Source organism: Brachycentrus maculatus, unplaced genomic scaffold (genome assembly GCF_059751285.1).
Source record: "Brachycentrus maculatus isolate JH-2025_06_01 unplaced genomic scaffold, ASM5975128v1 h1tg000210l, whole genome shotgun sequence".
Classification (NCBI taxonomy): domain Eukaryota; kingdom Metazoa; phylum Arthropoda; class Insecta; order Trichoptera; family Brachycentridae; genus Brachycentrus; species Brachycentrus maculatus.
This window is the reverse complement of record NW_028280961.1, coordinates 427,095-439,687: the sequence shown is the minus strand read 5'-3', so window position 1 is coordinate 439,687 and position 12,593 is coordinate 427,095.

The window sequence follows — 12,593 nt, the reverse complement described above, 5'->3', positions numbered from 1 at the left end:
CCACATCTTAGTTTGGTTGCCTAATTTGTATGCAAGACGACGCGACTGTTACTAGAACTGTGTTACTCAACCCATAGTTGGTATCCGAATCATCGAGAACTTGCACTCGAAATATATTTGCATATGTTTAACAAGCATTGACACTACATACATAAATTAGTCCCTGTTATATATGCCAATGTATGTACATATGTATACATACATTCGAAATCCGGAAAATACGGAATATGGAAGTCCAAATTTGGGAAAATCCTAACAAGATTTTGAAGACAAACATTTGTAGGGAAACATTTTGAATAACAAGCAAAGACTGAAGAACACATTTATCCTCTTATTCTTGTTCTTCTTCTTACCCTTATCTGTACCCGATGGTGCATAGGGCACTGCATCATACATAAAAGCAGTGTCATTATGATCGTTCATCTCATTGTGTGCATACCCAGATTAGTTTAGCAAGGACATTCTAGATTTGTCTCTCCTAGAAACCAGTCACTCACTTAGAGCTACCTAGTAAATAATGTCCGCCTCAATCAAGATAACACTGCGTTTATAAGATGCAGTGCCCTATGCACCATTGGGTGCAGATAAGGGTTAGAAGAAGAAGTAATCAAACCCTCATCGGCACCCCATGGTGCATGGGGCACTGCATCATATATTAAAGCAGTGTCATCTTGATCGTTAACACATGAAGCAAAGGTGATCAGCCCTCCGCTTCAGGCACCAGTCCAGGGTAATATTAGATAAATATTAGAGTGAAAAATAACTTGTTTATTTGACCCCACCCTCTGGGCATCGAACCTGGGATCTCCAGTGCGGTAGCCGAGCGTGCTGACCATTACACTACGGAGGCAGACTTGAGTTACTTTAAAATTCTTTAGTTACTACAAACTTTTTAATGTCACAACAGTTTTTATATTGCTCATACAAAATTTCGCTGTTTTCTTACCTAAATAGACTATCCTACTCATTATATTAGCCAAGGTGTTTTTGACAGTTAATATTGAAACGTTCAGAGACATCTCTTGGGATAATTGTGACATACTTTTGCACCATTTACATCTTCTGCACCCGGCACAGGAGACTATCATATTAAAACTGTGTTATCTTGGTCGTTAACCTCTGCAGTAGTAAGATATTAATGACATTTTTATACATCATTTGTTCAGTCAGTCAGTTGATTTTTATATAAGGAAATATATGTATATTTTTTGTACGGTATCCACCGTAGAAACGGGGAGTTCAGTATATATTATGGGTATCTCAACTCGAGACAAAGCATATATCATTTTTATACGAAAGTAGATGGAAGTCTGCGCATGTGTATAATACCGATAGATGGCGAACCATCTACGAAGTCTCATCAGACTTTTATCTTTTTTTGTATAAAAATGATAGATACTTCATAACATAACACATATTAATGATAGATACACATCCATCTTTTTTCGTATAAAAATGATAGATGCTTCGTCTTGTCCGCAGGCTTCCATCTTTTTTCATAAAAAAATTATAAATGCTTTGTATCAAGTTGAGATTCCTTTATAATATTTAATTAAACTAAACTTTTATTCACATTTCGCTCATTCCTTTCAAGAACGTCATAAATCAAAAAACTTGATTTTTCAGTAGAACGTTTTTAAAGTTTTGAAATATAATACAATGTAATAAAAATAAATATCAAGCCACTTACTGAACTTTTTACTGTGTAACAGATCTTTTTAGGTAAAACCTGAAGGTTTTTTCTCCATTTGAAAAATATTTGGTATATTTAAAAAAATAATTCAAAAATACCCTTTCTTCAAAATGCAAAAACATCACTTTCTGCCCTGTAGCGGGTAAATATTATGTTAAAAATATGCCGCTTTTGCTGGGATATAGTACATTTTCTGGGCATTCCGAAAACATGCACAACTGAAAATTGACAATTTTTGATTTATGACGTTCTTGAAAGGAGTGAGCGATATGTTATTTATTATAATATCTTAGTTTTAATGATTTTCAAATGACGGATATAATTAAGCTTCCTTTCTAAACACCATATCATTTTTCTTTTATTGTGTAAATAATTTGAACGCTGTAAAGTGCTTTGTTTAACGTAGTTACTAAATTTACTTTATTATAACGATTTTTGGCCATGGTTTTACAAACTTTGAATTATTTTAGTTTTAGTTATAATTTATACTGTTTTAACGTAGACTTGCTTAAGTTAAAATTCAAAAATGGTCATAAATATCGTAATGTCGGACTGTGGTCCCGTGGTTTGCGTCGCGGGCTCTGAATCAGGTTCAAGGTTCGAACCCGCTATACCACAACTTTTATATCTATGTATATTGAAAAGCGGGCAGCTTATGCCTGTAAAAATAGTGTGTAATCATAATATTTGTCTATATATAATAAAAAATCAAATATTTATATGTTTTATATAATATTAAAAGCATTGTCTACTTTGTGGTATGGTAATAAAACTCTCCTTACCATTCATTATTTACTTTGTGTACTACCACTTTATATTTTTCTGAATAATCATACCATCATCAGGTCAAATGTAGTCTAAATTTGACCTAACCTCCATATCATCAATCTAGATTTTGCTGTGTCAATGAGATGCAGTGCCCTATGCATCATTGGGTGTGGGTAAGGGTCAGAGAAGAATTTAGAATAGTAAAATCATTTTCATAAATCCATTATAAATTTTTAAAAACCTTTTATATATGTAAATACACCTCATAGATTCATAGAAAAGTTTGTCTTTTAAAAAAATATATTTTTGTATAAAATAATAAGAATTTCAGATATAAAAAAAGATGAAGCGCAAGACAAATCAATTGCTGCAATGGTATATTTTTTAACATTTTTGTGAAATTCAGTTTTTTTCTTCTTCCTTTCTTAGAGTTACAGTAGAACCATTCTAAATTGTCAACTTAGGTACTGGGGCAACTAAAAGTATGTTTGGAACTCAAAAAAAGATCAAATTATCAGAAAATACAGAAAAATACAGGCAAATAAAAAGTCTTTTAACTCAAAAATGACTCTTTGTTTGTTTTCTACATTAAAAACAATGCGATATACCGCACAAAGGTTTTCCTAATATCAATTTGGACTTCCAATCAGTTTATACCATTTCTGTCATGTGTAAAGTGTGTGCATTCCCAATACCTTTATATATCATATGTACTACAATACTATTTGTCGTTAATTGATTATTGATCATATATAATGTCACATTGCTTGCGGGCGGTTTTTTCATTAACCCTGACCCTTACTATACTCAGACAGTCTGCCGCCCAACGCTCAGTATACTAATCACAAGTAACCGCAAACTCAATTCCCATCTGAACAATATTTTTTGGCATCTCCCGCGCTCTACCAAAAGTGAGCAAATAGAACGCTTATAAGCGTCTCCCGCTCTCTACCAACAGTATATTGAAGACGCTTTTAAGCGTTTGCTGCACAAAATTTTTGCATCATAGATACAAAATCGTCAATAATTGAACACTGCTCAAAAATGGTAGATGTTCATTCAAGGAAGTGTGTAATTTTGCTGTATCATTGTCATTTATATATGTGGAAAATGGACCCCTCTTACCGCTAATTTATTTGGACGCTCTATGTGGGACTAACTAACTAACTAACTAACTAACCATCACGCCGCTTCCCCGCAGGGGTAGGCAGAGAGAATAGAGCGCCACACCACTCTGTCCTTGCAAACATTCTTCGCCTCTTCCACGTTCATGCATCTCCTCATACATACCCGCCGATTGTTACGACTCCTAACCTGACCACTTTCAAGTATTTGGCATACCTGATCGTGCCATGTTTTTCTCGGTCTTCCTCTGCTTCTTTTCCCGCTAACATTCGCCTCATAAATTTGTTTTACCGTTCTTTCCTCACTCATTCGTTCTACATGTCCAAACCATCTCAACACACCTTTCTTAATTTTATCGATAATGCTTATCTCAGCTTTGCATTCCTTCCTTATTTCACTATTCGCACATCTATCATACATCGTTTTGTCGCACATTCTTCTGAGAGATCGCATTTTGACTGCATTCAGGATATTACTGTAATTGGTTTATGTTAAAAACCATTAAAATAATGTATTGAAATGTTATTTACACACATTTTTTTAAAACAAATACATTACCTTGTATCTATATATACCTTTTAAAAACAACCATATCATATATACATACAAATATTGTAATATTTAGTACTTTACCGAACTCATATGTTTATGAAAACAAGTGTAACACAATTGTACAGAAGAATTATTAAAATGTAATCGTTCGTAAATAAGAAATATTAATAAAGATTTATATAGCTTATTGTTTTTATAATAGTGAAAGGCTGTACGTGCCATTTATGGAATATTTTCTAGAAAATATTCATAGTTTATTTTTAAGTAGTTACGTTTAGAAAAGTAGATTTATAAAAATATATTGCTTAGATAATTTAAATAGATTTCATGTAATCAATGTTCATTCTGTGTTTCAACAGATTAAATTGTTGATATGTCGCTCACTCCTTTCAACAACGTCACATATCAAAAAACTTGATTTTTCAGGAGATCGTTTTTTAAGTTTAAAAATATAATAAAATGTATTAAAAATAAATATCAAGCCACTTATTGAACTTTTTACTGTGTAACAGAACTTTTTATGTAAAACCAGAAGGTTTTTTTCTCCATTTGAAAAATATTTAGTATATTCAAAAAAATAATTAAACAACACCTTTTCTTCAAAATGCAAAAACAACACTTTCTGCCCTGAAGTGGGTAAATATTAAGTTAAAAATATGCCGCTTTTGCTGGGATATAGTAAATTTTCTGGGCATTCTGAAAACATGCACAACTGAAAATTGTCGATTTTTAATATATGACGTTGTTGAAAGGAGTGAGCGATGTGTACTTTTATTTTATTTTATAATAATTAATATCATGCTCAATATATTCTATCATAAAATGTCACATGTATTTTTACATTCCTTATCTTGTAACATTATCCAGACCAATTTGATATTCGAGTGAAGGATTATGCTTATATACATATATACTTATATTTTTTAAAATATAAATGGTAAATGAAACTAATGTATTTTGAGATGTATACATAAATTTAAATTAACAATAAATATTTAAAAATAATATGCTGTCTTTTTAGTGAAAACCTCAACCTTTACAGCTTTAGTGATTACGCATTTTTATCGATTGTTGCGCGGTATGATCGATAATCCTGAAATTATCCGAAGCATTGGTCTGTATGTTCCCGATAGTTACCTAAGACAGCGTGGGCATATATTGTTTCACATTTCTATACACAGGACCAACCTGCCGATGGTTATGCCTGTAGGAAGAGCTACCGCTATGTTGAGCAATATCACATTGGATATTGATCTGTTCCATGTGTCCGAAGGAGTTCTCCGAAGCGGGATTCTTCTACACCTTTAAGTCTTCTTGCTTACTTTTACTTTTAATATATACGCCTTGAATATTGTTTGTTATGTATATATTATTTTTTTATTGAATAAATTGATAATTGAAAATCACTCTGAAAACTCCCATCACATTCCCAGGTTTTGTATATAAACTCTCGGTTTTCATTTGGACCCATCCATGTAAAAACAAGAAAAGATAACCTTAAAACGGTATTTAATCAATCACGAAAAGCTTCTTGTGATCAAAGATTTGAGTGTGTGTTATTACGCACTAACAGGCCAACCTCCTGCACCGTATACCCGTTTCCCGACCCAAAGTCATAAGGAGAAATACCAAGCAGACCTAGCTACAAAAACAACCCTAATAATAATAAATCTTTATTCCAGCTTGACTAAGTGGTGGGTGCAATACTTAGTCAGCCATATATTGTAGTCATACAGGAGAAAGAGACCAAGTGTATTTTTTACAAAAACGTGATCATTGACTATTTGATATCTTACTAGCTTAATATTGCCCTGAAAATAATCCCAAAGGATTTTAAACTTGTAAGTATAATATATTGACTTGGTAAAAATGACTAACTGCATTGATGTTTATTTTGTTGCCAAGCAAATGTGACTTAAATGGCCTTCTGAACATTTTACAATTTGTTAGTTGGTCACTTTCTCCTGTACGACTACGATATGTTTTACAAAATTTTTTTTTTTAAATGAAATTAAAATAATAAACAAATAATAATAAAAATAATGAAAAGAAACGGCGAAAGAAAAGAAAGAAAATTTGGAGAGACGTAGATAAAGATTAGCTCGCTGGCAAATGCAGCACTGTGCTCCAGTACCGCCACATGTCCAGCCCCCATCTGTGCTCCACGAGCCGCTTTATGATGAGGTTGGAGCTCTTCATCAGCCTTTCCCGGAAGCCTGCCACTCGGTGCCTTGAGGGCCATCCCAATGTGGTAGGCGTGCTGGGGCAAACATACCACTCGCACTGCAGTGTTGGGGTAACTTCATTTAAACTCTGTAACCGTTTTTATAGCATATTTTCATGTTCTTTAAGCTTCGTTGTGTAACTTTACACCACAGCTCACTGCCATAAAAGAAAAAATACATAAAATAAACATTTCCTACTCTTTAAGATCAACCAGTTGAAGGCAGGGTGTGACTCGAAGCTCGGTATGATCTATGCATTGACTAGTGCTATTAATATTATTTTTTAAAAGATTAAATTTAGAGAAAAATATTTGTATTTCCATTATTCACTCAAATATTTCTATTTCTGTGAGCCTAAGCGGCTCAATATTAGAAATAGGTATCAAATTGTGGTAGAGTGAGTTCGAACCGAGAAACTCTGACTTAAGAGTCCGAGACACTAACCGCGGGACCACAACCCGACACAAAGTATCAATTTCTCAGACGCCATCTACACGTCAAATACATAACTGAATTAAAATTTCCATCGATGTATCATGAGAGCTATAAATATTGCATGTATTTAGCGCCATCTATGATCATTGCGTAAAATGTATGTAATTCCTACTGAGCAATGCTCTGCGTGTTGCGGATTCTGTTTATTTAGGCGCTTAGTTTTATAAACACAACGAGGGCACTATCATTTTTTTTCTTTCTTTAGTTACTTTTACTATATGTATTTCATTCAATACAAACTATTTTGCACACTTAATTTACATCATATATATATATATATATATATATATATATATATATATATATATATATATATATATATATATATATATATATATATATATATATATATATATATATATATATATTATATTATATATATTTATATATATATATATATATATATATGTATGTATATATATATATATATATATATATATATATATATATATATATATATATTATATATATATATATATATATATATATATATATATATATATATATATATATATATATATATATATATATATATATATATATATATATATATATATATATATATATATATATATATATTATATATATATATATATATATATATATATATATATATATATATATGTATGTATATATATATATATATATATATATATATATATATATATATATATATATATATATATATATATATATATATATATATATATATATATATATATATATATATATATATATATATATATATATATATATATATATATATATATATATATATATATATATATATATAATATATATATATTATATATATATATATATATATATATATATATATATATATATATATATATATATATATATATATATATATATATATATATATATATATATATATATATATATATATATATATATATATATATATATATAACGTGGTAATATTTTCCTTTTGAAAATTAAGTGTAAATAATATGTAAAGTGGGTGTATAATAATAAAATAAACAATGTGTTGCTTTGTAATTAAAGAAACGACAATAAAAGTTTATTCTTAATTAATCTTTACAATAATTTTTATATCTATCTGATTCTGACAGTTATTTTTTCTATCGGATCTCTTTTGTTTAATTCTGTGCGACGCATGCGACATCTGGTGGAAACTGTTTTATGTAGGTACTATTTGTAAGTACTTAATAAAATGTATAGGTAGGTACCTAGTTATTTTATTACATCTCCCCCCTTGGGGATGAAAATTCATAGTAAAATTTTCACTCCTCCTTCTCTGGATCATCTCCTTGTAGTGAAGAAACTGGTATAAGTTTAGTGATGTGATAAAGTTTTTTTTTTCTTTTTTTCGTTCTTTTTTTTTCTTTCTTTTTTTTTTCTTCTTGACCCTTTTAAAGTAGACACAGTTTTTTTCAATCCATTTGTTTTTTTTCTTTTGAATTCCTTCATTTTTATTCTGATCTCTTAAAGTATCTTCTAATTTAACCAAATTTACAACTTTTAATTGTTCATCCGCATTTTCATTCGAGTTTAATACTGAATTCCTGCTTAGACAATCTACTTCTAAATTCTTTTTTCCTGTAGAATTTTTTATTTTATCTTTCGTAGAAGTTTTTTCTACTTTATTTTTATTTTCATTTTTCAAGCATTGTTTCTGTGTTATTTGGATGTTTTTATTTTTATTCTGATCTTTTAAATTATCTTCTAATTTAACCAAATTTACAACTTTTAATTGTTCATCTGCATTTTCATTCGATTTTAATACTGGATTCCTGCTTAGACAATCTACTTCTAAATTCTTCTTTCCTGGAATATATTTTATTTTATCTTTCGTAGAAGTTTTTTCTACTTTATTTTTATTTTCATTTTTCAAGCACTGTTTCTGTGTTATTTGTATGTCTTTATTTTTATTCTGATCTTTTAAATTATCTTCTAATTTAACCAAATTTACAACTTTTAATTGTTCATCTGCATTTTCATTCGATTTTAATACTGGATTCCTGCTTAGACAATCTACTTCTAAATTCTTCTTTCCTGGAGTATATTTTGTTTTATATTTTGTAGTATTTTTTTCTACTTTATTTTTATTTTCATTTTTCAAGCACTGTTTCTGTGTTATTTGTATGTCTTCATTTTTATTCTGATCTTTGAAAATATCTTCTAATTTAACCAAATTAACAACTTTTAATTGTTCATCTGCATTTTCCTTCGATTCTAATACTGGATTCCTGCTCACACAATCTGCTTCGAAATTCTTCTTTTCTGGAGTATATTTTATTTTATATTTTGTAGAAATTTTTTTCACATGATTTTTATTTTTAATTTTATCACTAGTTCTTAAATTTCAACGTCTTCTTTGATTATCTTCTAATCGTTTTCTTTGATCATCTTCTAATTTTTCTCTCTCACTCCGAACATATTGTAGTAATTGTTTTAATACATCTAATGTTTCATAATCCATTTCCAATTAACAAAATTGTCGTTTTATAACGTGGTAATATTTTCCTTTTGAAAATTAAGTGTAAATAATATGTAAAGTGGGTGTATAATAATAAAATAAACAATGTGTTGCTTTGTAATTAAAGAAACGACAATAAAAGTTTATTCTTAATTAATCTTTACAATAATTTTTATATCTATCTGATTCTGACAGTTATTTTTTCTATCGGATCTCTTTTGTTTAATTCTGTGCGACGCATGCGACATCTGGTGGTAACTGTTTTATGTAGGTACTATTTGTAAGTACTTAATAAAATGTATAGGTAGGTACCTAGTTATTTTATTACATATATATATATATATATATATATATATATATATATATATATATATATATATATATATATATATATATATATATATATATATATATAAATATATATCTATCTCATCAAACATGAAGAAGAATATGGAAGTCTGGGCATTTACGGGACTGACGACCGTCACCAATAGATGTCTCTAGTGAAGTTCTAGTGATTCAAGAACAAGGTTTCTAAATTGGTTCATATATATAGAACTTCCAAGAATTTGAGTAGTGTGGTTGTCAATAATGGGTAGAATTGGTGAATGTTACACGTGTGTGAAGTGATCACTTCAACCAGCCTATGACGGTTGTCAGCCTCGTAAATGCCCAGACTTCCATATTCTTCTTCATCTTTGATGAGATGTCAAAAAATAATATGAAAATAACTCCTGTAATTGGAGATAATCCAGATTTTGTGAACAAGTATTTGGACACACTCAAAATGTTGTAAAAAAAACATTTATTTTTAAATTCTTTCATACTCTTTTCATTCTTTGTACATTCAGGAATCTCATCATACACAAATAGCGAAATAGACATGGCGATCGAGATAAAAACCGAATAAAAGAATTTATGTAAAAAAAATAGCTATTAATGTAACTTAACTTTTTGTTTCAAACACCGTTTCTGTATTTTTTTTTTTTCTTTATTTTAAGTCTTTTGCATTATACAACGTAATATAAATACAAATACAAAAAATATATGTAAAATATTCATACAAAAAAAGATCCCACAAAGGCATGGCCTATGTGTGGGTATACAATATATTTTAGGTCATAGTAAAGGGCACATACAATATATTTTAGGTCATAGTAAAGGGCACATACAATATATTTTAGGTCATAGTAAAGGGCACGGCAAGAATACAATAGATATTATAAGAAGTATAACTAGAATAAAAGTGTTCATATAAAATACAAAAAATACAAAATACTTGTCAAAAACAGAAAACCAAAAATATATATGTAAAACAAAAAAAATAAACCATACTTATATATAATTAAAAACGTTAAAAAAATGAGATGAAAAAGTTAAAAGTTATTGAAAAATTTTTTTTTTTGGACTTACGTTTAAAAAAAATAATGAATGTCAAAATACTCCTAAGTAGAAACAAGTGATAAATATGAGTGTTTTTTTCACTTTAATATTTATTAAACATGACACTGAACTTGGTTCCTGAAGCGAAAGACTGATCACCTTTCCTTCATGTGTTAACGATCAAGATAACACTGCGTTTATATGATGCAGTGCCCTATGCACCATCGGGTGCGGATGAAGGCTTGAAGGATAAAAAATAAGGATTAAAAAATACATAAAAATATTCATTCTATATTTGTATTTTTTTTTAATTGAGCTTGAACACACGTCTAGCCCTCCGTGCAGCCGAGCGCGTTGTGATTTGAACGCCCGAGATCTAGACCTTAAGAATAAAATAATAAAAAAGTTAGTAAAATATTAATTTATAAACGGCTACAATGAATTTATTTCGTAGTATTACCATGGACTGGTAGGTACCTGAAGTGGAGGGTTGATCGCCTTTCCTTCATGTGCCAACGATCAAGCTAACACTGCGTTTATATGACGCAGTTACCTATCAACCCTCATCAGCACCATCGGGTGCTGATGAGGGTTTGAAGAAGAATGGGACTACATAATGTAGAACTACATCGTAGCACTGTACTGAGTAGACTCTTCACTAAACGACTTCATTCTGTATCACATTGATGATAGGTAGTACCTATTTTTGTCCACCTCCGTAGTGTAATGGTCCCGGGTTCGATTCCCGGGGGGGGGGGGGGGGGTAAAAAAATAGTGATTTTTTCACTGTAATATTAATTCAATATTACCCCGGGCTGATCACCTTTCCTTCATGAGTTGACGATCAAGATAACACTGCGTTTATATGATGCAGTGCCCTATGCACCATTAGGGTGCGGATAAGGGTTCGAATTAATTTGAATTAATTAATGATACGGAATGAAGTCGTATATATGGGTACATGTGTGTAATAAATTAGCAGTCAGCGGTAATACAGGTAGACTAGAAGGTAGGTGGATTATAGAAAGAGATCACACATCATCTCTCCCGAGATATGCTGGTAGGTAGTTAGGTAGGTCCATCACGCGAAAGAAATGGCCACCGTCCCGCGCGAACTAAGAGCGGGAAACCGCCATTTTGTTGGCCTTCCGAAATCGGTAAGGTAACATTTTGGATTTTCTGACATTTGAATTTAGGGTTTTTTATGACCTAACTAACTTGTTACGATATATTTTTATAAAATTGATACAAAATAATTTTTAAAATATTACATTTTGATTAAAAAATGGACATTTTTATTTAATAATTTATTTAAACACAGACCGGTGTGGCGTTCTATTATGTTTGCCTATCCCTGCGTAGAAGCGGCGTGATAGTTGGTTAGATACTAAGTTTCAGATTTGAACATAAATGTACCAGCTTAAATTGCGGTGTTTTATCGTGCCGAGGACACAGTCTACGAAATTAATTTAAAAAATAATTATAATGTAAAAATATTGTTTAAGTGATCAAATACGACATGACTGAATGATGCGATCTATTTCAGATATGCACACTTCTCTGCAGGGATAAATGTATGTATTTATTATTTATTTATTTAAAAATAAATAAGTACATTGGCAGGCTAACTAAAACTTACTAACTAACTAACCATCACGCCACTTCCCCGCAGGGGTAGGCAGAGAGAATCGAACGCCATACCACTCTGTCTTTGCAAACATTCTTTGCCTCTTCTACATTCATGCATCTCCTCATACATACCCGACGATAATTACGACTCCTGACCCGGCCGCTTTCAAGTATTTGACATACCTGATTGTGCCAAGTTTTCCTCGGTCGTCCTCTGCTTCTTTTTCCAACTACATTCGCCTCATAAATTTGTTTAACC